Here is a 27,900-nt window from a genome sequence, read left to right as displayed (position 1 = left end):
GTGGGACAGTGAGGATTAGCAGCTAAGAGCATAGACTCTAGAGGGGAGGGCACAGCTCAAGTGATGGGGCACATGCTTAGCAAGCATAAGGTCCTGGGTTCAGCCCCCATCATGTCCTCTAAAATAGACATATAACCCTAATTACCTCCCCACCCCCCACCAGAATTACCTTATTATCTCCCCACCACCAAAAAAAAAAAAAAGAGAAGTGGCCAAGAGCGTAGACTCAAGCTGGAACACCTGTGTTGGTTTCTCGCTGTCGACCTTGTAAATGTCATTTACCCTCTGTGTCTATCAAGTTCCTCACCAATAAAATGGGGATAATTGTAGTACCCACCTCGTAGAGATGCTATGGGGATTAATGAATCTGTGTCAGTGATACAACTGCCCTGGCTTATATTAAGTACTATGCATCTGTCAGCTCTTTTCATAATTACTGACAGATGTTATTATCGACAAAAGACATATTAGTTCTTTGAAAGGGAAATGCATGTTAGACCATTTCATTTATCACTTTCTGTAATTCAGGCTTTTCCCTCTGAAATACCATTTTATGTCTGTACACTAGAAAGCCACAGGGCTTTCCAAATTTCATCTGTCTGGGTTCTTGTCATGATGGCAATACTGCAGATTGCTGACATTTTTTAGGGACTCTGTCTGAGATGACAGCAACCCCTCAAATTTAGGAGTGCTTCTCTAACTGATAACATCTCGCTAGAAATGAAGTTTTTATAATGTAACAGCTTCAGACGCTTAATGATGCCATAAATGCAAGGATGTTATATCTAAGCTCTTTAAATAAATCCTGTCATTGAAATAAAGGAAATACTATATTATAGCCCTCTATGACTTTGTTATCTTTGCTATCCATTTATCTGACTCTCTAAGACCAAAGAAAGCAAATACTAAGATTGATCATTACTACTGTGTGGTACACGTATTTGTGGATGAAGACAATATTGAAATGCACTGTTTAAGATATTAAAATGGACACTAAACAGCTTCTTGATGCATATGCATGAACAGAACAGGGAGCTGGGTGCAGGGAGCAGACACTGAGCTTCCTGGATTAGAGACCCAGCTTAGCAGTCCAGCCCAGCAGTCCACATGTTTCATATTTATGTCCCAGCAAAATTAGCAGTGAGAGTCTTAAATGAACTTTGGGGACACTTGCAAACAGCTGTCATGATTACTATTGTGGGACACCAGGAATCTACAGTGTTTAGTTGGTATCTGTGCATAACCAGTTCTTTTCCACTAAAGCTTCTTGTAATTGCTGGTCCCACATCCAGGCTGAGGAATCATCTCATGTGGTGTTTGGGAGGGAGGTAAGTGGAGTCAGGACCCTTGTTAAGGCTGGGTGGGTAATAATCTGGTGCTAGTACAAGACAAAGGAAAGTAGGTCAGGTGGGAAGGAGAATGACTGGATTTAAACTTTGTTTCTTGAGTAAGCTAAATATATAACATCATGTCAAGTTACTTTGTTGTTTATATTCCATGTGCTGTCACTGAATAACTACTGAATTGTGGGGACAAAAATGCCTGGGTTTTAGAATTGACCCTGCCCCTAACCTGTCAGGGTCCAAGTTCCTCCGGGTGTCCAAAGAGGGGGCTGGACCATCAGGTGTCCCTCCACTGCAGCAGTTTGGGCACTTGGGTGGACTAGATTTTTGCTGTGGAACACTGGCCCGGTTGTAGAACATTAAGCATCTGCAAGGCTCTCACCAGGTACCCACGGTGGTCCCAGGACTGTGACATCCAAGCGTTCCTTTCCACCCACGTTTGCAAATGACCCTCAAGGGGTTAATATTAATCCTGGGTGAGAATTATGAAAAATTATATGGTACCTCCATCCCTCCTGGCAAGTGAGGGCCCCTTATTTACAAATGACCATGAAGTGTTAGCACCAAATTTTATCAACAGAACATGTGAACATTTTGTGACAGTGACGCTCACCTGTTTGCTTCTGATTCCCAGTGCCACTTCAGCCTCCGTCAGAGGACCTCAGCTGCCCCAGTGATCAGGGCCTTCTGTACAGGGAATGGGCTCCTCCTCGAAGCACAGACAAGCAGCAGCCCTTAGGTCTCATCAGGTGAGCTGTTGTGGAGAGCACCCCAGTGGGAAGGGCTCAGGGTTGTCCTCATGGCATCTGAGTGTGACAGTCCTCCAAGAGTGTTACCAACCAGGAAGCTCACAGGAGCTCTGAGCTTCGTTGCCCCAAGTTTTTACTGCAGGCTTTATTACAAAGCCATGATTTATTGGGTCACTACCGACATGGCTAACCCAAACCCTAACTGTAAGTCAAACCTTTCCTTAGCCCTAAATTTTGAGCCCCTTCCTCTCCTGGTGGCCACTCACTTGTCACAAAGCTCAAAGCCCCACTCCTCTAATCACATGGTTGGTGTCTCTGGCTGGCCAGTCCCCATCCTGAGTCATCTCATGAACACAAGCCATCCAAGGTTCCACCATGAATAGCAAAGACACTCTTATCTTGGGAAATTTCGAGGCTTTAGCGGTTGCTGCCTAGGAACTGGGAACAAAGACCTACCAAATTCTTCATTACATAGGAGTAAATGTTATATTTCATTTAAATTATAAAATAAGAGAGAAATTCTCACTGCTTTTCTGTATCTGCTGTTCGACACCGTTTCACTACACCACGTGATTGTAATGTCGCGCTCAGCATGTGTCTTCTCAGAGCACCAGCGCCGGCTGCTCCCCGGGGGCTTATGCTGTTTGGGCAAGGCTGCTGGGGGGATGGAGGCCAAGGACAACCGAGAAAACAAAAATAATCGGGCAAATAAGGAAACAATGTCAGATTGAAATGAAGAAATAACACAGTGTTGAGATGGGAGACTTGGGGGGAAGTGAGTTAAGAAAGCTATCTTTGAGTAGGTTACATGTGAGCTGAGATGGCGATAAGGAGGCTGGAATTTGAAGATCTGGGAAAAGTCACCCATGGAATAGAGGCAGCTTGTCCATTGGCCCCGAGGCACAAATGTGCTCAGCAGGTTTGTGGAGACACTGGAGCCAGCGCTGGTGAGAGTGATGAGACGCGAGGTTTAGAAGGGCATCAGGAGCACGGAAAGGAGTGTAGTCTCTAAGCACAGTGAGAAGCAGTCATGATAGCTTAAGCACTTAAGTAACTTTCTCTCACTCACATTTTGCAAAGATAATGTGGAGAATGTATGGCAGGGACCCAGGAAGCAGGGAGGCCAGGTAGGAGGCTCTTGGATTGGGCCAGTTGAGAGATGGTGGGAGCCAATGAGGAATGCATTTGGGGAGTGGGGCTGACGGGATGCAGTTATGGGCTGGCTGTGGATGGTTAGGAGAAGAGGAGGGTCAAGGTAGCCCCAGGTCGGTGTGGAGCCAGGTGTCTGTTCTTTCTTATCTCAGTGCCCCATGCAGGTGCCCACCTACTTGGGCAAACCTCTTAACCTTCAAAGTGAGGGTTTTAAAACACTGAAGTCTATTTGTTGTTTCACATTTTATGGAAAGATTCAAACATGTACAGAAATAGAGAGAACAGTACAGCCAGCCTGCCTGGGTGTTATCAGTCACCCAGCTCCAGAATTATAAACTCAGAGTCACTGTTGTTGCATCTTTCATCTCCATCTCCTCCCCTCCCCCACTATGGGGTCATTTTGAAGACAATCCTACATAGCTTAACCTTTCATTAGTGAAATGACAAGGTCTCTTTCAAATAAAATTGGAATATTCCTTTTTTTTAGGGTTACAAAATAATTCCCTGCTTGTCACAAAAATACACTTTTAAGTAGTTTTGGGGTTGAAATCCAGATCCAGACAAGATTCAGACATTGCAGCTAGCATATCTCTCAAGTGTGTTCTAATCTATAATTTTCCTGTTTCTCATTTTCCTTGAAATTGCTGAGGGGTTTCTCTATTTCCTGTTTGGCTGATTTCATTCTCCCCTATGGTGTTAGACTTGTTTCTCCATCCTATGTATTGGCTTTAGCTAAGTGATTTAATCCTCCCCTAAAAGCTTGATCTGATTGAGGTTCAACTTTGTGCAAAAATAATTGTTATGTGAAGTTTTTTACTCCTGTCATAAGGTACATAATATTACATTCAACTCTCTTTTTTGTGATGACAGCAGCCAATAATGATTGTCACCCGGGATCATTATTTCATAAGGAATTTTATTTCATGTGGTCATACTCTAATTTCCTCCCTCAATTATCAGCAGGATCACAGTCATGAAGAGGTACTTTCTCCTTAACCCGGGTTATCCTTTAGAACACAGTTTTAAAGGAGGATATTTGTTAATATGTAAATATTTAAAATTGATAATTTTTTTTTCTTTTTAATTTTTTTTTCTAATGGAGGTACTGAAGATTGAATCTAGGACCTTAAGCATGCTGAGCACACACTCTGCCACTGAGTGTACCCAATCCCCCTTGAGATTCATATTTATATGATATCTTCCTTCTGTTATTTTTGTTTTATGTTATACAGAATTTGAAGGCAGGGCAATGGGTTTGACCACTCTTTAATCATTCTTTATGGGCTTTTGGGGTTTGTGTGTGTGTTTGTGTTTGTAAAGAAAACAATTTTCCTACTATTTTAAGTATGTATTGCTAAGGCAATTATGTTGATCTTTTCCCTGATCCTGGTCCATGTATTCCCATGTTACTTCCCACTAGTGGCCCCATGAGCTCTGTGACAAGACTAGCATGTCGTTAATCCATGTGGAAGGAGATCTGAAGAGATTTATTCAAGGAGATGAAATTTGTAGACAATGTATTGGAAAGTATTGTGAAAGTTGTTCGTTAAGAGAAGGTCTGAGGTTGAATTATTAAGTGCACAGAAATCTAAGCTATGAAAAACCAAGACAATTATTAACTCCAGGAAAACGAAGTAGGGAAGAAAAGGTAAGACTAGCACAAATTGCTACAGCTTTGAATAGTCTGTACAGAGTAATAATAATGTAAATCAAGGATACTGAGCTGATGAAAATTATAATGTAATTGTATCAAAAGGTTGGAAGAATGAAGGTTTGGGTGTGTAGATGAGATGGGGTTTGAAAGAGAGCTGAATCCTCATTTTCCAAAATAGAAAGTTAAATAGGTGATACATAAAGCTGAAAAAGTCAGTAGGCTGTGTTACAAGGATATTAGTCAGAGAAAGGGAGTAAGTATTCCAAGAGTCAGCAGTAGGAGCTGAACGTGGTTGTTTCTGGCCAGGAAATGGGGCGGTTGATGGGAACTGCTCCTTTTTACAATCGGTGTTCGAGAACTGTTTGACTCTTTATTAAATGTATGGCATTACTTTGATAAAAAGAAATCAAAGCTGAATTTTGAAAAAAAAATTGGGGTGCTTTTGACAGAGAGAGATAACATTCAGGCAAAACTACATTTGAAGGGATCCTCATTATTCCTTGCCTTTCAGCAAGGACTAGGAGGCAGATATCTGTTTAAGGTTCAAAAATTCTGTCTGACCTTCCTGCCGACTTGTAACCTTTGGAAGTAATGAACTCCCCGTCACTGTAAATATCCAGGCAGAGGCTGCCTGACCAGCTCTCTAACTGTAGCAGGGTGTGTTTACCATTGGGCAGTTAGAGCAGGCAACTTCTAACATTCTTTCAGTTTTGAATTTGGCATTTTCAGGATGGATAGTTGATAAGAATGTATTACAAAAAGCTTAACAAGAAAGAGTCCAAGACATCTCAAACCCATTGCCAGGGTTTTCTCTGCCAGACACCATCCTGAGCCTGCCACCCGTGAGCCAGGCCACAAAGCCCAGTCACATGAGAATGAACACACTTTTTCGCTCCTATCTGATTTGGCATCGGGCTCAGCCCTTTTCCCCATGGAATGGTCCATGCCCAGGGCTCTGACTATGGAGCTGGTCTCACAGCAGCCCTGTGAGTGCTGGTCCAGCCTCCGGGGTTCCTGCGTGAAGTTTTCCAGGATTCCAGGCTATTCTCGGAGCTGAGTCCCCCCTAGGCTAAGCCCACGGAACTCATCTCAGCTCCAGACTGAGCCGGAAGCCTCAGAGAGAACTCAGAGCTGAGGAAATCCACAGGTTTTACCCAGCACTGCCGAGTCATCAGTGAGCCAGTTGAGGGAAGGTTCAGCAACAGCAAGACACACCTGAGCCGCCGTCTCATTGTTCCGCCTCATCCCTAAACTCTCTGTGTCTGCCTGTCTGTGTCGGTCTCCCTTTTAGGATCAGCCTGGCACCACTTAATGCCCTGCCTCCTTTCTTCTAATCTTGCCTCCCTGGCCTGTTCCATCTACTCCAGGTTAACTGAGAAGAGGTTTTAAAACCTAGGAACAACAGACGTGCTAGATACGAAGAATACAGGGCAGTGCCTTCCTCAGTCACATCCCTCCTGCCCTCTCCCAATCCCACAATGAGTTTTATAAATATTTTGTCAGACAGACATTGCACTCCCAGTTGTTATCATTATCAGCCATTTCCTTATTATCTGTGGTTTACGATGTATTTGCTCCAGGGACATTCCCGAGATAAGGCAGGAGCAGATGACTGAGCCACTTGTTGATGTCCACTTGTGTCAAGCCTGTTAAGAATGATTTTTGGGGGGATTTGTTGAATGTGCCAGACTGTCCAGTGAGTGGTGATGATCCCCTGCATCTGCTCTGGAGTCAGCCTCGTCCTCTCCTTTGCTCTGTTCTCATTTATCTCTCTTCAGCAGGTGAGCCAGTGATCTGTACTTCTATGATACATAAAACACTTCTTATTTCACGGTAGAATTTGGGGGCTGCTATGAAAACGCATATGTTTTAAGAGTGAATTGAGTCGGAGGATTAAACTTAAAGCCCCCTTGATTTAGAATCAGAAATTAATATGATGGAGGGAGGGTATAGCTCAGTGGTAGAGTGCATGTCTAGCATGCATGAAGTCCTGGGTTCAATCCCCAATGCCTCCATTTAAAAACAAATAAATAAACCTAGTTATGCCCCCCAAAAAAGCAAAAAATAAATTAACATGAGGATGAAGCTACAGAGTGATTATTTGTGTGTTCTGAAACTTCCTTCTGTCTTTCTGCAGGAAATTCTAAGGAGAGAAGTTCAGAATCTACTTTGCTTGGCTGGGCTATTACACTCAGATGCTCCTCCTGGCAGCAGTCGTGGGGGTGACTTGCTTTCTGTGTGGATATTTTAATCAAAATAACTGTACCTGTGGGTAATTGTCTTTATTCCTTGTTACCGTTCTTACTTAACTTAGAATGACATTCTCCAGGAGCATCCATGTTGCTGCAAATGGCCCTAAATTGTCAGTTTTTATGGCCGAGTAGTATTCCATTGTATAAATATACCACTTCTTTAGCCAGTCATCTGCTGATGGACATTTAGGCTGTATCCATGTCTTGGCTACTGTAAATAGTGCTGCTATGAACATTGGGATGCAGGTGTCATCCTGAAGTAGGGTTCCTTCAGGATACATGCCCAGGAGCAGGATTCCTGGGTCATATGGCAAGTCTATTCCTAGACATTTGAGGGAACTCAATACTGTTTTCCACAGTGGCTGCACCACACTGCATTCCCACCAGAAGTGTAGGAGGTTCCCCTTTCTCCACAGCCTCTCTAGCATTTGTCATTTGTGGATTTTTGAATGATGGCCATTATGACTGGTTTGAGGTGATACCTCATTGTAGTTTTGATTGGCATTTCTCTGATAATTAGTGACATTGAGCATTTTTTCATGTGCCCATTGATCATTTGTATGTCTTCCTTGGAGAATTGCTTGTTTAGGTCTTCTGCCCATTTTTGGTTTAGGTTATTTGGTTGTTTCTTATTAAGTCATTTGAGCTGCTTATATATTCTGGAGATCAAGCCTTTGTCAGTTTCATTTGCAAAAATATTCTCCCATTCTGTAGGTTGTCTTTTTTTTTACATATGGTGTCCTTTGCTGTGCAGAAGCTTGTAAGTTTCTTTAGGTCCCATTTGTTTATTCTTGCTTTTATTTCTATTGCTTGGGTAGACTGCCCTAAGGGAACATTTCTGAGATGTATGTCAGATATTTTGCCTGTATTTTCTTCTAGGGGGTTTATTGTATCTTGTCTTATGTTTATCTTGCTGAAGAGACTGTCTTTATTCCATTGTATATTCTTGCCTCCTTTGTCGAAGATTAGTTGACCAAAAGTTTCTGGGTTCATTTCTGGGCTCTCTATTCTGTTCCATTGGTCTATATGTATGTTTTTGTACCAATACCATGCTGTCTTGATGACTGTAACTCTATTGTATTGTCTGAAGTCTGGGAGAGTTATTCCTCCAGGCTCTTTCTTTTTTTTCTTCAGTAATACCCTGGAATTTCTATGTCTTTGATGGTTCCATATAAATTTTATTGTGATTTGTTCTAGTTCTATGAAATATGTCTTGGGTAATTTTACAGGGATTGCATTAAATCTGTATATTGCCCTGGGCAGTGTGACCATTTTAACAATATTGATTCTTGCAATCCAAGAGCTTGGGATACCTTTCCATTTTTTTAAAGTCTTCTTCAATTACCTTCGCCAATGGTTTATAGTTTTCTGTGTAAAATTCTCTCACCTCTGTGGTTAGATTTATTCCTAGAAATTTTATTACTTTGGGTGCTATTTTAAAGTGTTTTATTTCTTTACTTCCTTTTTCTGTTGATTCATCATTAGTGTAAAGAAATGCAACTGATTTTTGAACATTAATCTTGTAACCTGCTACCTTGCTAAATTCTTCGATCAGCTCTAGTAGTTTTGGTGTGGACCTTTCAGGGTTTTCTATATATAGTGTCATGTTATCTGCATGTAGTGACACTTTTACCTCTTCTTTTCCAATTTAGACCCCTTTTACTTCTCTTACTTGCCTGAATGCTATATTCAGGACCTCCAAGTCTATGTTGAATAGGAGTGGTGATAGTGGCATCCTTGTCTTGTCCCAGAATTTAGTGAGAAGCTTTTGAGGTTTTCACCGTTCAGTGCTATGCTGGCTGTAGGTTCGTCATATATAGCTTTCATGATGTTGAGTTATGTTCCCTCAATACCCACTTTGGTGAGAATTTTTATCATAAATGGGTGTTGAATTTTATCAAAAGCTTTTATGCATCTATTGAGATGATCATGTGGTTTTAGTCCTTTCTCTTGTTGATGTGAAGTATTACATTGATTGATTTGCATATGTTGAACCACCCTTGTGTCCCTGAGATGAACCCCATTTGAGCATGTTGTATAATCTTTTTTATGTGCTGTAGAATTCTATTTGCTAGTATTTTGGTAAGGACTTTTTTTGCATCTGTGTTCATCAGTGATATTGTTCTGTAATTCTCTTTTTTGGTGGTGTCTTTGCCTGGTTTTGGTATCAGGGTGATTGTGGCTTCATAGAATGAGTTTGGGAATATTCCTTCTTTTCAATCTTCTGGAACAGTTTGAGAAGGCCTGGTATGAGTACTTCTTTGTATGTGTGGTAGAATTCCCTGGTGAAGCTGTCCAGTTCTGGATTTTATTTGTAGGGATATTTTTTATTGTTAATTCGATTTCATTCCTAGTGATCATTTTGTTCAAGTGGTCAGTTTCTTCTTGATTCAGTTTTAGTGGACTGTATGTTTCCAGAAACGTGTCCATCTCCTCTAGGTTATCCCTTTTTTTATGTAGTTTTTCATGATATTCTCATATGATAGTCTATATTTCTATGTTATTTGTTGTAATTTCTCCATTTTCCTTTCTTATTTTGCAAATTTGTGCTCTCTCGTTTTTCTTCTTTGTGAGTTTGGCCAGAGGTTCTCGATTTTATTTACTCTTTCAAAAAATTGCTTTTGGTTTGATTGATTATTTTCTCTATTTCTTTAATCTCTATTTTATTTATTTCCTCCCAGATCTTAATTATTTCCTTCCTTCTGCTGACTTTTTGGGTGTTTTTACTCTTCAGTATCTAGTTCTTTTAACTGGTGGGTTAGATTGTTTATTTGAAATTGTTCTTCATTTTTGAGGAAGGCCTGTATCGCCCTAAACTTTCCTCTTAGCACTGCTTTTGCTTTGTCCCATAAGTTTTTTGTGGTTGTTTTCATTTTCATTTGTCTCAATGTATTCCTTAATTTCAACTTTGATTTCATCATTGACCCATTTTTTTTTAATAGCATGTTGTTTAATCTCTATGCTTTCCTTTTTTTTATGCTTTGTTTCTCTGAAGAGATTTCTAGTTTCAATGGCATTGTGGTCAGTAAGGATACTTGAGATAATTTCTATCTTCTTAAAATTTTTGAGGCTTCTTTTGTGACCAAGTACAAGATGAATCCCAGAAAATGTTCCACGCACACTTGAAAAGAATGTATATCCTATTTTGGGGGGTTGTAATGCTCTGAAAATATCCACTAAATCTAATTTTTCTATTGTATCATTTAATTTCTCTGTTGCCTTATTTATTTTTTGTGTGGAAGATCTGTCTAGTGATGTTAATGTGGTGTTAAAACTTCTGACAATGATTGTATTCCCATCAATTTCCCCGTTTATCTCTGTTAGTAGTTGTTTTATGTACTTAGGTGCTCATGTTGGATGCATATATATTAATGATTGTAATATCCTCATCTTGTATTGCTCCTTTAATCATTATAAAATGCCTTTATTTATCTTTCTTTATGGACCTTATTTTAAAGTCTATTTTGTCTGAAATCAGAACTGCTTTACCTGCTTTTTTGGAGTTTCCATTTGCATGGAATATCCTTTTCCGTCCATTCACTCTCAATCTATATGTGTCCTTCTCCCTAAAATGTGTCTCTTGTATGCAGTTTATTGAAGTTTTTTGCTTTATTATCCAGTCTGCCACTCTGTCTTTTGACTGGAGCATTTAGTCCATTATCATTTAGAGTAATTAATGATAAATGAGTGTTTATTGCTATTTGAACTTTTATTTGAATTTGATTTCATATTTCTTCTTTGTTCCTTTCTTCTTCCTTTTGTGGTATGGTAATTTTCCTTTCTGTTATCTTGGAATGTATTTAGTTTTTGTTACTCACTTGTAAGTTTTTGGCTTGTGGTTACACTTTTTTGTAAGTCTGTTAAGCAATTACTGTAACTGTGTGTACTAAACAGATAGTAATGCAATCTCTAACCCATCCTACCTAGAACGAAAAATTTAAGAAAAAAGAAGAAAGAAAAAATACTCTATATTTTCTTGCTTCCCTCTCCCACTCAATGATTTAGATGTCTTCTTTTACAATTTCATGTTCATTCTATTTGTAATTCATGGTAGTTATCACCTTTCCAGTTATGAGCTCTCATTTCTGTATCATCCTGCTTCTTTTTTATTTAGAGTGTACCTTACAATATTTCTTTTAGCATGGGTTTAGTGTTGCTAAAGTCTTTTAGTTTTTCTTCTCTGTGAAATTCATTACCTCTCCCTCTGTTCTAAAGGATAGTCTTGCTGCAGAAAGTATCCTAGGCTGCATCTGTTTTTTCATTCAGGACTTTGTATATATCTTTCCACTCCCTTCTGGCCTCCAGTGTTTCTGTAGAGAAATCAGCTGAGAGCCATCTCTTGTAACTCACTCTTTGTTTTTCTCTTGCTGCCTTTAGGATCATTTCTTTATCCTTCAGTCTGGCCATCTTGATTTTGTTATGTCTTGGTGTGTGTCTCTTTAGGCTTTTCCTGTTTGGGAACCTCTGAGCCTCCTGTACTTGGGTGTCTGATTCTTTCTTTATGTTTGGGAATTTTTCAGTTATGATTTCTTTAAATACCTTCTCCATCCCCTTTGTTCTTTCTTCCCCTTCTGGAACTCTTATGATGCATAGATTGGCATGCTTTATATTATCCCATAGGTTCCATATATTGTTTTCATTGTTTTTTATTTTTTTCTCTCAACTGTTCTGATTGTGTGCTTTCTGTTGTCCTGTCTTCTAGGTCACTTATTCGTTCCTCTGCATTATCTAGCCTGAGTTGTACTGCCTTTAGGTCAGATCTCATTTCAGCCAATGAATTTACCAATTCTACTTGGCTCTTCTTTATAGCTACTATTTTGTTTTTGACATATTTTATGTCTCTAAATACTATCTCTTTTAGTTCCTTCAGTAATTCGATCACTTCTTTTTAGAAATCTTGATCTAATAGGCCATTAATATCTATTTCATTGATCATTCTTTCAGGGGATTTCTCTTTCTCTTTTAATTGGGAATACTTTCTCTGCTTCTTCAACTGCTCATATCTCTCTGGCACTGTGGCTTAAGGAGTATCAGTTATCTATTGTGGCCCTTAAAGGGGTTTATTTCTTTATCTATCTAAGGCCTATGCTGGAATAAAACTTAAAAATGAGAGAGAGAAATAGAATTTTAAAAGAATGGAGGAAAAGAAGGTTTGAAAACAGTGTATAATCAATAATAGAAGAGCAAGTTGAAGAAGAATAGGAATCGAGTTGAGATGTCTTTTTAAAACCTTAATGCAAAGAAGAAAAAACTCAAAACACAATATTTAAAACCTGTGAATAATCAATAACAGATCAAATCCAAGAGAATTAAAAATGAAATGAGAATTGTAAACATATAGAACTGTTTAAAAAGTAAAGATTAAAAAGCTAATAGAAAATAAAACAGGTATAAAAAGATTTTAAAAAAAAAGATGTGTTCTCCTAGAGACTGAACGATCTTAATGGTTTTATTGAGAGGTCTTTGTGTCTTCTCCCTGTTTCATGAACTCAGCTTGCTCTGTTGGCCCCCTCATCTGTGCTGCTCACAGTGTCCATTGGCAAGAAGACTGCACCCCTCCAACACTGGGTCAGGTGCTGCTCTCCTTCGCGGTGGGCGGGTGGGTCACTCCCCGTTCGGATGCCACAGTCAGTGCTGTGTCAGTTGCTCCATAGGTGGGCTCAGCTTCAAGAATAACAGGTTTATGGAGATATAATTCACATACCGTAAAATGCAGCCTTTGAAAGTGTGCATTAGGGTTTTATGTACATTTCAGGGTTGTGTAGCCATCACCCCCAAAAGGAACCAGTACCCTTTAGTAAGTCAGTCCCTAACCTTCCTTTCCCTTAGCCCTCAACAGCCACCACTCTACTTTCTGCCTCTACAGGTTTGCCTGTTCTAGGCATTTCATATAAGTAGAACCATACAGTATGCTGCCTTTTTTGATTATCGTCTTTCATTTAGTGTGACGTTGTCAAGGCTCATCCATAGTCTAGCATATATCAATACCCAAATTCCTTTTTGTATTCAAATAATATGCCATAGTTATAAATACACCACATTGCTTATCCATCCATCAGTTGATGATGAATAATTCTGCTGTAAATGCTCATGGACAAGTTTTTGTGTGAACACATATTTTCACTTCTCTTCAGGATATATCAAAAAATGGAATTGCTGGGATGTATTCTGCTTTTAACATTTTGAGGAATTGCTAATATAGCTTTTAAAGTGACTGAAGCATTGTATATGTCCAGAAGAAATGTATGAGGAGTCCAGTTTCTCCAAATCCTCATCTACACTTTTTATTACTGGGTTTATAAATTCATATTTATATATCATATATCATATATATTTGTCATCCTAGTTGGTATGAAGTGGTATGTCATTGTGATTTTGATTTCTGTTTCCCTAATGCCTACTGATGTTGAACATCTTTTTATGTGCTTAGTTCCCATTCGTATGTCTTCTTTGGAGAAACATATATTCACATTCTTTGCCCATTTTAATTACATTTGTCTTTGTATTGTCATGTTTTAAGTCTTCTTTGTCTATTCTGGATAAAAGTCCCTTATCAGGGAAAATTTTGGAAATATTTTCATCCATCTTGTGGATTGTCTTCTTACTTTCTTGATGAAGTCCTTTGAAGCACAGAAGTTTTTAATTTCACTGAAGTCCAGTTTACTTGATTTTTTCCTTTTGTTGTTTGTGCTTTTGGTGTCATATATTACAAGTATTTGTAATCCAAAGTCCTGAAGATTTCCTCATTGTTCATTTTCTAAATGTTTTATAGTTTCAGGTCTGTGATTTATTTTGAGTTAATTTCCATAAATGGTGTTAAGATAAAAGTTCAGTTTTCTTTCTTTCCAGGTGTATGTACAGGTGTCCCAGCATCATTTTTGTAAAGATTATTTTTCCCCATTGGATTGTCATGGCACCTTTGTCAAAAATTAAATGGCTGCATGTAAGACATTGTTTATGGTCTCTTAGTTCTTTTCTCTCAATCTATTTTTCTGTCCTTTCTGCAAGTACCACACTGTATGGATCACAGTTTTGTTAGTGAGTTTTGAATTTGGAAACTTCAAAACTTTGTTATTTTTCAAGATTGTTTTGACTGTTTTGGGTATCTTGCATTTCCATATTAGTTTTAGGATCAGCTTGTTCATTTCTGCCAAAAAGCCAGAGCTGCATTGAATGTATAGGTCATTTTGAGGACAATGGCCATCCTAACAATAATAAGGCTTCTGATCCATGAACACAGAAGAGCTTTCCATTTATTTTAGGTCATTTTTAACTTCTATCAGTAGTATTTTAGTTTTCAATATACAAGTTTCAGATATTTTTCTCAGTATTCCACATATTTTTTCTTAATATTACTAATTATTTTATTCTTTTTGATGCTATTGTAAATGAAAAGGTTTCCTTCATTTTATTTTTAGATTATTCACTGCTGTTGAATAGAAATGTAATTACTTTTCATATATTCATCTGTGTCTTACAATTTTGGTCAGACTGGGTTATTAATTCTAAGAGGATTTTTTTTCTTTTCTCTCTATTTTTACTTTGTGGATTCCTTGTGATTTCAATATATAATATCATGCCATCTGGAATCAAAACAGTTTTATTTCTTTCTTTCTAATCTAGAGGCTTTATTTTCTTTGTCTGATTGATTTGACTAGAACTTCTAGTACAATGTTGATTTTGGGAGGGAATAATTCAGTGCTTCTGCATTATGTATGATCTTTGCTTCAGGTTTTTCATAGATGTTCTCTGTCAAGTTGAGGAAGTTCTCTTCTATTCCTAGTTTTTATCCATTATTCTATTAATATGGTGTATTACATGAATTGACTTTTGTATGTTGTACTGCCTTTGCATACCTGGATACATCCCACTTAATGGTGGTCTATTTTATATGTTACTGTTTTGGATTTGCTTGTATTCTGTTGAGGATTTTTGCATTTATATTCATAAGAGATAGTCTTTAGTTTTCTTGTGATGCCTTTGTCTGATTTTCGTATCAGTGTGATACTAGTCTCATTGAATGAATTGGGAAGTGTGCCCACCTTTTTATTTTCAGACGAATTTGTGAAGCATTTTTTGTTTGTTTTTGTTTTTGTTTTTGTTTTTTCTTTAAGTAGTTGATGGAATTCACCAACAAAGCCATACGGGCCTAGCATTTCTTTGTGTGAAAGTTTTGGATTGCTATTTCAGTTACTACTTACTGTAGGATTATTTGAGTTTTCTATTTCTCCTTGAATTAGCTTCAGTCATTTATGTCCTTCTAGGAATTTATCCATTTCACCTACATTATCTCATGTATTGGCTATATAATTATCCATGGTATTCCCTTACATTCCTTGTTATTTTTGTAAGGGCAGTAGTGACATCCTTCCTTTCATTTCTCATTTTAGTAATTTGAATCTTCTCTCTTTTTTTTTTCAGTACTAGATAAAATTTGTCAATTTTATTGATCTTTTCAAAGAACCAACTATTCCTTTTGTTGATTATTCTCTATTGTTCATCTATTGTCTATTCCATTTATTTCTGCCTTTAGTATTTTGATTAGAATGTTTAATTCATTTACATTAATGTAATTTCTTATCAGATTGAAGTTACAACTGCTGTCTACTTTCTATATGTCTTTTTTTCCCATTCCTCTATTACTACACATTTTTGTACAAAGTAAGCATTTTCAAGTGTGTCATTTTAATTTGTTTATTTTATCTTTTTCTTCTCCTCCTCCTCTTCCTCCTCCTCCTTCTCTTCCATTGCCCTGGAGATTATAATTTACATCTTGTTTTAAAGCAATCTAGTTGACATGAATACCAACTTAATTTCAACAGTACACAAAAACTTTGCTTTGGTATCAGTCTTTTCCCTCCCCCTCCTCATGCTGTCACTGTCATACAAATTGCACCTTTATGCATTTATAAGCTCATCTACACAGTTTCATAAGTATTGTTTTATGCAGTTGTCCTTTACATCAAATAGAACAAAACATTTACATGTAATACTCGATTTATACTGTTTTATTTTTTTACTCATGTAGTAGTGCTCTTTATTTTTCAGGCAAGTGTCCTTTCATTTACACCTGCTGGACTATCCTTAGTATTTCTTGTAGGGCAGGCCTGCTAGCAATGAATTCTTTCAGATTTTGTTTTTGTAGGAGTGTCTTAATTTCTCCTTTAATTTTTTTTAAAGAATCATTTTGCTGGCTATAAAATACTTGGTGACAGTCTTTTCCTTTTATCTCTTTGACGATACCATCCACTGCCTTCTGGTCTCCATGGTTTTTGATGAGAAATCAACTGTCTTACTGAGGAGCCTTTCTATATGTTGAACCACTTTTCTCTTTCAGCTGTCAAGATACTTTATTCTTGTCTTTTGACACACTGAGTCTGATGTGCCTATTTTAGATGTCTCTACGTTTATAGCACTTGGAGTTTGTTGAACTGCTGGGATGTACAAATTAATGCTGTCATCAAATTTGGGAAGTTTTCAGCCATTATTTCTTTATATATTCTTTCTGCCCCTTTTTTTCTCTCCGTCCTTCTGGCGCTCCCATTATGTGTGTATTGATATTGTTGATCGTGTCCCACCTATCTCTGACACAGTGTTCTATTTTTTTTTTAATTCCTTTTTCTTTCTGTTCCACAGACTGGATAATTTCAGTAGTTTTAATTTAACTGACTTTTTCTCCAACAAGTTCATATCTACAGAGAAACCTCTTATTGAAGTTTTTATTTTAGTCATATTTGTATCTCTAGAATTTCTAGTTGGTTTTTATTATAAATTTTATTTATTGATATTCTCTGTACAATGAGATGTGCACATAATTTAATCCTTTAGGCATGGTTTCTGTTAGTATTTTGAACATGTGTGTAATTGCTTATTTATATCTTTGTCTAGTAAGTCCAGTGTCTGGGCTACCTCAGGGAGTTTCTATTGACTACTTTTTCCCCATCTGTTATGACCAAACTTTTCTGTTTCTTTGTACATCTTCTAATTTTCTGTTGAAAACTGGACATTTAAAATATTACAATGTGGCAGATCTGAAAGCCAGATTTTCCTCATCTCAAGGGTTTATTGTTGCTTCCATTGTCATTGCTGCTGCAGCTATTTATTTAGTTACTTTCCTGAACAAATTCTTTAAAGTCTGTTTTCTTTATCATGCATGACCATGAGATCAGTGTGTGTGAAGAAAGCCTAGTTGTCATCACTGTAGTAATGATTGGACAGTGATTTCTTTCAATGCCTGGAGCCAATCGTTTGAGCTGTTGCCAGGTGGCTGTGTGTCCGCATGCTGAGGGATGCCCTCAGCACCAGCATGCAGTCAGCAGCTCTTCCGTAGCCTTTAGTTCTTGCTTATGCAGAACCTCAAGTTCAGCCAGTGTTGAAGGCTTAGGATTTTCTCAGATCTTTCCTTGCCATGTGCCACACATGTATATTGCCTTCTACAATTCTCAGAATTTTTTGGAGCTTTTTAACCCTACCTTCACCCCCAGAACTTCTCATTACTCAATTTTGCCTTCTAAGTTTCCTAGTCAGCACCTAGTTAGCCTCTACTGGTCCCACTGCCTCAGGCAGTTGTAATGTTAGATACTCACTGCTGATTTTTTCCCACACACACTCTGGGGACAGGCTGTTTGCACAGCATGAGTTTGTGACAGGTCACATAGTGACAGCTCTCTGGGGGCGGATTTTTTGGGTAACTTTAAATCACTTCTGCCCCTACCTTGATTGTGAGACTATTGCTTATAAAGGCCACCATTTAGGTGAGGATACAGGGATGGGGTAGATCAAGTTACAATGCCTCAAAACTCACTATCTTTATGGAGATTTAGCTGTTTTTCTTTCTCAAATAAAGACTCCCCGGATTGCTGGAAGTCTTGGTTTAATTTCCAGAGTTCTACAGAGGTTAATTTTGACAAATTTTGCCATTGTCATTGCTTCATAGAGGAGTAAGTTTTCCAAGATATTTCCTCAGATATTCTAGAAGTGTATCCCATTTGCATTTGTGTTTAACTGAGTTACTTGCAAGACTAACTAATTCTACAGCTCCAGCCCCATTCACATAAGAGTCCATCTGCATGGATTCTCCTACAGCAGTGTACAACCTGTTGTCAGATTGTTGTTTTTCTTATTAAAGTGTAGGGGTTTTTAAAAATATGCTCATGAATAGCCTTTTGTCATTTTTACACGTTATAAAACTTCCACTAGTCTGTAGCTATTTTTTCCCCTCACTTATCGTTGCTTTAATGAAGTTCTCACTTTTAAGGATTTTCAGTAAAGCAGTTTGTGGATGCTGATCACACGGGTGAGGCATTTAACTACTGTCTAAACCTCAGTCTTTGCTCTGATTCACTGTCTGGAACATCTGAACACATCTACTGAACCCCGTATACCAATGGATGCTGACAGACCTAATTAAAAAAATGCTTTTTAAGTAAAGCAAAAAATATTAACTTTGACACTGGAAACGACAAATCTCAAATTCCCTAGCTGATCTTGCTTTCTGTGATCATGAGCTACATCATGTTTTTAGAGCCGACAGGCATATTGAACTACTGATTTTATTTCATCGGATTTTAGAATGCAGAACACATTTCAGGCCCACTTATAGCACCATATGTGTATCTTAAAGGATATGTACATATGATGATGTCTTTAATATAAGTACCTTATTTTATTTTAAGTACCTACTGCTGTGCACCTCATTAAGGAAAGCTTGAAATTGCAGTACTGAAATTTTTCATACCACCATCATCCCATAGCATCTCTTTTGCAATTAGATGTTGTGTGGCAGAGTATTATTCTGCTCCCTAGAAATGATCAATGTTGAATGGGAAAAAAAAAAACCCTCCTCAAATAAATATACTCCAAATCACACTTATCTGAACAATGGCCACCATTTTAGTCCATAGTCCACACAAATCCATCTACTCATACTGACTCAGAGTCCTCAACATAGACAATCCACCCCTGAATTCAGGGTCCTCAACACACATTCTATCCCCTCCCCATTCCTTGTTGATTCTGACCTACTTTTGTCCAACGCGTCCTGCCAGTCTCTTTGCTACCAGACTGCAGTTTTTAATTTTTACCTTTGAGTTCCAGACTGCGCCTAGTGATTTCCAGAGAAACGCCAGACACTTGGCTCATCAGGAGGGGCAGTGAGGATTTCAGAAAGCTGTTAACCTAACTCACTTTCAGATCAGTGAGTGGCTGTTGTGAGCATTCCTTCTAGATCTCTGCCATGCAGGCTGCATCAACCCCAGCAAAATAACGTAGCTCATCCAACCACCTCAGCGTCCATTCATCTGGGTTTCTTCTTTCAGTGACACTCAGATGCTGCTGATGGGCATTATATATATATATATATATATATATATATATATATATATATATATATATATATTTTAATTGAAGTATAGTCAGTTACAATGTGTCAAATTCTGATGTACAGCACAATGTTCCAGTCTTTCATATTCACATATATATGTATGAATTCCTTTTCATATTTTTTTACTAAAGTTTATTATAAGATATTAAATATTGTTCCCTGTGCTATACAGAAGAAATTTAGTTTTTTTAGCTATTTTTATATATAGTAGTTAATATTTGCAAATCTCAGTCTCTGATGGGAATTTTTAAAGCCACATCTGGAATCCTTGTTGTGGAAGAGTCTGAGAAATATATTTTCGACCTCATAGCCTTTTGGTTAGGAAGTTGGAATAAAGGCTGACCTGGCTCACCTAACTTGTCTGCCTTTGTGAGTAAAGAGGTCTGGAGTTTCAAGTCCCAATGAAATGTCCCAGCCCTTCAGTAGCAAACTCTTAAAGCAACCAAAATGCTCCCATCTACCAGAGCATGACTTGTCCTTAGACACTGCTGGACATAACCACCGACGCTGTCTAAGGCATCGTCTTCATCTGGTGCACACTTTCTTTAGATGTGTAATATCCTGATTAACAGGACAAGCTAGTTTGGATTCCCAAGGCCACAGGCAGCCTTCTGCCTGACTTTGGTGTATATATGTTCATTGACGTGTCCTCTCTCAGATCAGCTAGAGCTGCCTGGTGTGTGGTTTCCCAGAGAATGTGGGTGCAGTGCTCCCAACCAGAGTCCTACCAGTTGTTTTATTGCAGGAAGAGAGAGAGCAAAAGAGACAGAACAGGAAGTTCTTGTCCAGCCTCAAACACAGTCACCCCCGCCGAGGGCTCTTGCTCTGGGACACACAGCAGTGCAGGTCAGCAGCAATGTGGCCCCGGTGTACTCCAAAACATGGTGTGGTTTTACTGGGTTATCTGTGTCTTTCATGGGCCCTGCAAAGTTCTCGGCTTTGTGAAATGGGGAACTAAGGAACTCCCACCCATGGCTGTAACTCCCAGGGTTTGCACCCTTACGGGTTTTGAGGATTTGCTGGCAACTCATTCTTTTTCACTGGGTCATTTCTCGGTTACACCTGCAGTCCTGTGACTTCCTTATCAGAACTGCTCCTTACGTTCGGGATTTAGTGAAAGATGCCATTTTAGCCTGTAAGTTCATGTTCAGGGAGGAGGAGGAAGAAGCACAGATCAGAAATGCTGTTTTGCTTTTTTTATTATTGTTTTCATAAGCCGTCTCCTGTTGTCGAATGGACACTGAGCAAATGAATGACTGTTACACTCCCATTTGAAGGATGAGAAAAACGACACTCAGGGAGAGGAGGCAAACTTCCTGAGGTTCCAAAGACCAAAAGGGATGAGCACAGAATAAGATCCCCGCAAATTTCTTGGCTGTCATTCGCCTTTAGGTCAATGACAGAGTGCCGTGTGTAGTAGTAAAGTTGTAGCATGCTTTTAAAAGGGTGCAGATGTTGTTGTTTTGTTTATAAAATCACAGTGTTTTGTCTGAGACTCTGAAAAAGAGAAATGGGTTAGAAAATGTTGGTTTCTCATCCTTGGTCCTTCCTCCCCTTCACAGATATGGACCCTTCCATCTGTAGCAGGAATAAGGCAGCCCCAGCCTTCCCATCTCATGAGATCAGTACTCATTCATTTCATTCCTGCCCACCAGTAGGTGATAAAGCACAGCGAGATTTTCATGTCCTGCTTCACTGATTCTTGTGAAATTAGGTGTTTGAAGATAGAAACTCATGAAAGGAAGCTGCCTTTTTTTATATAAAGTGCAGTAATTTTCCTAGCAGAGAAGGAAATTGAGGATTTTCTTCATTGAAAATCAATAGAGATTTCAAGAGCATCTGTATTTCTGATGCATAGATTAAAATGACAAAATCTAGAGGGATTACCGAAACACAAGGAAGATACCAAAAGTGTCTTTAAAGAGCTTTTCTAAGACTGGGCTTGTAAAGAGACTGTTAGTTGACAGAGACCCTCTCCTCACCCATAGTCCCTCTCCTTAGGTTGGAAAGGGCCTGCGCTTCCCATGTGTGCATTCCTGGTGCTTCAAGTGAGTTGTAGGTTAGGGCGGTGCACATGGTGCTCCCTTCAGTTTGTCCATCCTAAGTAACCCCTGGCAGTCAGAGGCCGAGTGTGTTGCAACGACGTGAACCATTCACCATGCTCTCCGTGGTGTGTGCTCATCTCAGCTCATCCAGGCTCAGGTGATGGCAGAGCAGAGAGTGGTGGCAAGAGGTCAGCCATGAGTAGGAGGGAGCAACTGGAGTGAGCTGGGGCCCAAGTGGCTAGGAGTTCCAGGTTGAATTCCCAGGACTTCCCACAGCTCATTCATTCAGCTAATACTTCTCCTGCACCTGTCATGTGCTGGTGCTTCCATTGTGAACAGAACCAAATCCCTGTCCTCATGAAGATGACGTTCTAGTGGACATAAGAAATGATAAACGCAGAAGCAGATCCACGTCAGGACACATGAGTGCTTTCTACTTTGGAGTGCACAAGGTGAGATCCTTTGGGAAGGAATGTATGATACAGGAAAATGTGGGGGAGAGGATGGCCGTATCCCAGGTCTTATTTGGGTCCCTGAGATGCACCTCGTGATGTGTGGGTCCTTGGTTTGCACAGGAACGAATCCAAGAGAGAGCCACAATTCAGTAAATGTAGATTTATTCAGAGAGATATATACTCCACAGACAGAGTGGGCTGTTTCAGAAGGCAACAGAAAGGCCATGAGGCGTGAGGGTTGGGTGCTCCAGTTTAAAGGAAAAGTAGATACACACTCCACAGAGAGAGTGTGGGCTGTCTCCCTCAGCAGAGAGAGCAGCCACGAGGTGTGGTTGTTAGTTTTTATGCACTCAGTATCTTCATATGCTAATAAGTGGGAGGAATATTCCAACCGCTTTGGGGAAGGTGTTGCGATTACCAGATATTGGGCCACCACTCACCCTTTGACCTTTCATGGTCAGCCTTGAACCTGTCCTGGCACCTGTGGGAGTGCCATATAGCATCCTGCTGTATTTCAGTGAGTGTGTATTGAAGCTCAAGATCTACTGGGAGTTGACTTTTCCACCGTCACGGTGCTAATGGCTGTGCCATGCTATTAATGGCTGTGCCCGGCCCCCTTCCCTCCTGTCTCATGAAGGAGCTCTAGACTGATTGCACAATTGCAGAGCAGGGGACAGAGTGGAAAGAACTTTATAAGTGGAAGGTGGAAGGCAGTGTTAGTAGTAGAATTCTCAAGTCAATTATAAAGTAAGGGCCTTCTGTTTGCTGGGGGTATCTGGTGTCACATTAGGGAGCTGTGAGCCTTGGGGACTTCAGTGAGTGGTGGCTCACTGTATATACTGTGTTGCTTCTTAGGCGGCTCGAGAATAGTTGGCTTTTAGGTGACCCATTCACTCAAGCAGGGGTCTTTATGGGGATTTTCTGCACTTGAGGCTAACATGGGTCACATGGGGGGGCAGGACCGGCCAGTCACAGCTTGGTCCACAGTCACCTAGTGCCCTCGTGGCTTTCATCCCATGGATGCGTCACTTCTCCCTCGATGGGGACAAGGTCACAAGTGGTGGGGCAGCTTCTCAGTGGCGAAGGCATTGCTCTCCAGACCCAACACTCAACAGCATGGACCCCTGGTGTTGGCCACAGTCTTGGCTAGATGAGGCTGTTGAGTAGCTGAGCTCGTGAGACGTGGGTGCCATGCTTCCACTCTCACCAAGAGCTCTACTTTTGAAGGTTCTGGTCAGACAGCCACAAATACTCCCAAGCCCATAAACAAGGAACAGTCCCTTTCACTCGGGGAAGGGCACACAGAAGGAGAACGGATCATCCCGAGAGCAGGAGAGGCCAAATCAGTCCTGCCCTCAGGGGTCTGACAGACGAGCCAGCTCAGTTCCTCTTACTAGTTGTTTACTTGGAGGATCTGGGGTATTTTGGTGACCTGCAAGTGTCAGGAAATAGTACACGAGGGCTTTGTAGATTTTCTGGTCTGGTGTTAACTCACCCCATTGTAGCTGTTGTGCAAGGAAACAAAACTTGGTGGACAACAGGCCATGGCCCCTGCTCCCTGGTGGAGCCAGGAGATTACAATGTTAAGAACGACTGCGGGGGCATCATTTCTATGTTGAGAGGCCAGATGGCCTTACATATCTCTCAGGCTGGATGTCTAAGTCGCAAAGGGAAACTGGATTTCATCCAGCTCTCCAGCCAAGGAGGAGACCACAAGTGGCCTCCCCCACCAACTGTGAGCTCTTTGCCTCCACTGACAGCAGCATCTATAGCAAAAAGCTGGGCTGCCACCTGCGTTTCCATGTAAACATCCGAGTAGCCACAGCAATGGCCTTGTGAGCGATGGTGTGCCCAAGGAAGTGCTGTGTGGGACGGAGGGAGGAGTGCCGGGGTCAGACACCGGGCGGGCGGGCAGGCAGTGAGGGCATCTGTGCAGCGCAGGTGCCATGGAACTGAGCCAAAGGGAGGCTGGTTTTGGAGCAGGGAGCCTGGGCAGTGCCGTGTTGTTCGTAAGAAGATCCTGGGCTCTGGATCCAAGAAGTCATTGGCTTGATTCCTGATCCCAACCCTCATCTTGGGCAAATGTTTGAAGCTTTCTGTGACTCTGTTTCTTGGTGTCCCAAATGGGGACAATAGTAGAATTACCTCTGAGAGTCAGGAGCGCCTTTATAAATGTCATTTCATTACGCTCACAGCAGCCCACGAGCACGGTGCTAGGTCCCCCGTTTTACACGTGGCAGACGAGTAACTTAATCAGTAATCAAGCAGCTAAGAATGGTCATAATCAGCATTTGAATTTGATCCCTGTGTCCAGATAGTTTCTATTCTCACTGAGTATTACTGGAAAACTAGTAAAGTCAGAACAAACACTGCTGGGAAGTGGGTGCTTGAAATATGTTTGTCGTCTTCGCTATTGGGGAGTTTTGACTTCACATTCCTCACAGCACTTCCGAGGCTCCCTGTGTCTCCGGCTGCCCCTGGTGGGGTCTACAGGGCTCTAGGCAGCTTCTCCTTGTTCTCTAACCCCAAGGCTCTCTGCTCTCTGCAGGTTGATTCTCAACCCTGAGTGCTCGGTAGAGCTAATGTCTAAAAACAAAAAAAGGTGGGGACGGTATAGCTCAGTGGTAGAGCACGTGCTTAGCATGCAAGAGGTCCTGGGTTCAATTCCCAGTACCTCCATTAAAATAAATAAAGCTCAATACTCCCCACAAAAAGGAAATAATTATTTAAAAAATAATAAACAGTACAAAGGCCCCACTCTACGCTGTGGTGCACTATTTTTTAAAGGCTCCCAAATTCTTCCCATATGCAGGAGGGTGAGAGCTATCCCTATACACCTCTTGTGAGCTTGTCCACTCACACCCATTAGCCTCTTGAAACAGAAAAACTACTTGGCTCAGCCTAGAACTTTCTCCCGATTTCTAGACTTTTATTTGCCTACTGCACATCTCTCCTGGAGCACACAGGCACCCAGCCAGAACTGAATCAGTTGTCTCCTCTCATGACTTGCCCCTCTTCCTGCCCTTCTTTTTTTTTAATTTTTTATTCATTTATAATCATTTTACAATGTTGTGTCAAATTCCAGTGTTCAGCACAATTTTTCAGTCATTCATGGACATATACACACTCATTGTCACAATTTTTCTCTGTGATTTATCATAACATTTTGTGTATATTTCCGTGTGCTATACAGTATAATCTCATTTATCTATTCTACAATTTTGAAATCCCAGTCTATCCCTTCCCACCCTCTACCCCCCTGGTAACCACAAGTCTGTATTCTCTGTCCATGAGTCTATTTCTGTCCTGTATTTATGCTTTGTTTTTGTTTGTTTGTTTGCTTTTGTTTTTTAGATTCCACATATGAGCGATCTCATATGGTATTTTTCTTTCTCTTTCTGGCTTACTTAACTTAGAATGACATTCTCCAGGAGCATCCATGTTGCTGCAAATGACATTATGTTGTCGGTTTTTATGGCTGAGTAGTATTCCATTGTATAAATATACCACATCTTCTTTATCCAGTCACCTGTTGATGGACATTAGGCTGTTTCCATGTTTTGGCAATTGTAAATAGTGCTGCTATGAACATTGTAGTGCAGGTGTCATCCTGAAGTAGATTTCCGTCTGGATTCAAGCCCAAGAGTGGGATTCCTGTGTCATATGGTAAGCCTATTCCTAGTCTTTTGAGGAATCTGCACACTGTTTTCCATAGTGGCTGCACCAAACTGCATTCCCACCAGCAGTGTAGGAGGGTTCCCCTTTCTCCACAGTCTCTCCAGCATTTGTCATTTTTGGATTTTTGAATGACAGCCATTCTGACTGGTGTGAGGTGATACCTCATTGTAGTTTTGATTTGCATTTCTCTGATGATTAGTGATATTGAACATTTTTTCATGTGCTTTTTGATCATTTGAGTGTCTTCCTTGGAGAATTGCTTGTTTAGGTCTTCTGCCCATTTTTGGATTGAGTTGTTTATTTTTCTCTTATTAAGTCGTATGAACTGCTTATAAATTTTGGAGATCAAGCCTTTGTCGGTTTCTCTTGCAAAAATTTTCTCCCATTCCTTAGGTTTTCTTCTTGTTTTATTTCTGGTTTCCTTTGCTCTGCAGAAGCTTGTAAGTTTCATTAGGTCCCATTTGTTTATTCTTGCTTTTATTTCTTCTAGGAGAAAATTTTTGAAATGTATGTCAGATAATGTTTTGCCTATGTTTTCCTCTAGAAGGTTCTTGCCCTTCTTATTTCAGGGAATGGCACTATAATTTAGACACTGCCAAAGCCAGAAAGCTGGCCGGCATCTTTGACCTCTTCCTGCCCTTCCATCACACCTGTGGCCAATCCGTCCACCTGCTGAAATGTTTTCTTCTCTCTCCTCCTGGCAGGGCCTCAGCAGGCCTTCACATGAACCTGCCAATAGTCCTCCCTGACACTATCTTGTCTCTTTCTAGATCACTTTGCATGTCTCCTCTACCTTGGAGGCACAGAGTCCTTTGTGATGTGCACCTGTGATCTCTCCACCTGGTTGCCTCATCTGCCTCCCACACCCTGTGCTCGCTTGTAGACTATTAGCAGTTCCTGGAAGGGACCTGGCTTTGTTTGGCCTCCCTCCTTTGCATGCACATCTCCCCAGGGAGTAATGGCCTTAACATTATACGTTCACCTGATCACTTCTAGGGCATCTCAGATCTCACCACTGTGGTTCCCTCCTCTGGGAGAGCCTTGGCTACAGTTCCGGCTCTCTGCCCCGAGCACCCTCTGCTGACTGTTATCCAAGCCCTCTTTACACGCCTTCTCAGCCATCACTTCATGATGAGTCCTGTGCACCTAGGAGCTCCCGGAAGCAGGGATTGTGTCTTTTTCCTCTTTATTCTCAGAGCATTGTAGAGACTCAGGTATAACGGTGGAGGGCACAGTGGTTATTCTGCAATTTCTCTAGAGTTGGGGCCTAGGGGTAACAGTCTGTTGGGAAGAAGGGCTTAGGGGATTTACCCTGAAGCCACATTTTCAATTAACATTTCATGTTGTTTCTGTCTACTATTTAAACTTACGAGTCTTAAAACACAATGACGATTTCTAAAAATTACTTTGCCGATGATTGAGAAAAATGGCAGTTTTCCATATTTAAGAATATTATTTTAAGTTTGTGTGACTGGGGTCGTGGAAAATAGAAATGCAAGGGCTAATAAAGCATTCTCATCCCCTTCCCCACCCTCAGGTCCTTTGGACAGAAGAGACAGAGGGATGTGAGGAGAAGGCTTGGAGGGTACACCGTGCAGTGCTTTTAAATTGTGACAGTTACTTGTGCTTTTTTTTACTTTTTTTTAATGGAGGTAATGGGGCTTGAACCCAGGACCTTGTACATGCTTAGCACGTGCTCTGTCACTGAGTTATACCCAACCTTCCCCCCGATATTTGTGTTTTTAGAGGGCATAATGTGCTGGTAGCAGGTACTTTAGCATCAGACACAGTCACCTGCCTCTGACCATCACGTTAATACCTTTCCCTTGAGCTAGAGAGCTAGTCTGTTTCCAAAAGTTCAATAAATTATCTGCATATTCTTTTTTCTTAAAAAAGGTATTAACTCATTTTTTTCTTTAGTATTGCCTATAAATAAAATGTGATTTTATTAACCATTTACCAAAGTGTTAAGTGTAATAAATATTAAGTACAGATTTCTGAAGCATCAGTCATCACTGAAGATCCACATTCTGCTGTTCTGTCTCTCTGTTAGTAACCTTACTTTTGGAGTTCTGGAAGCGGCGCCAGGCAGAACTTGAGTAAAAATGGGACACGGTTGAGCAGGAAGAACAAGTCCGGCCAGAATAGGAGGCGCGGTGTCCCCATGTGGATATAGATGAGATTACCCAG

The 27,900-nt window shown here is 40.2% G+C and overlaps 1 long non-coding RNA gene across 2 annotated transcripts in view; it reads left to right on the top strand.

Annotated features, from left to right (window-relative positions):
- Positions 1 to 6,478: 6,478 nt before the first annotated feature.
- LOC140686877 (uncharacterized) overlaps positions 6,479 to 27,900 on the top strand; it is a 36,491-nt gene continuing 15,069 nt past the window's right edge. For both annotated transcript variants that reach the window (XR_012060856.1, XR_012060855.1), the window contains exons 1-2: positions 6,479 to 6,679; positions 7,036 to 7,170. This is a non-coding gene — a long non-coding RNA (uncharacterized lncRNA). The remainder of the gene's footprint in view (positions 6,680 to 7,035; positions 7,171 to 27,900) is intronic.

Source organism: Vicugna pacos, chromosome 18 (assembly GCF_048564905.1).
Source record: "Vicugna pacos chromosome 18, VicPac4, whole genome shotgun sequence".
NCBI lineage: Eukaryota > Metazoa > Chordata > Mammalia > Artiodactyla > Camelidae > Vicugna > Vicugna pacos.
Note: the sequence above shows the minus strand (reverse complement) of the source record. Positions and strands in the feature narration are given on the sequence as shown.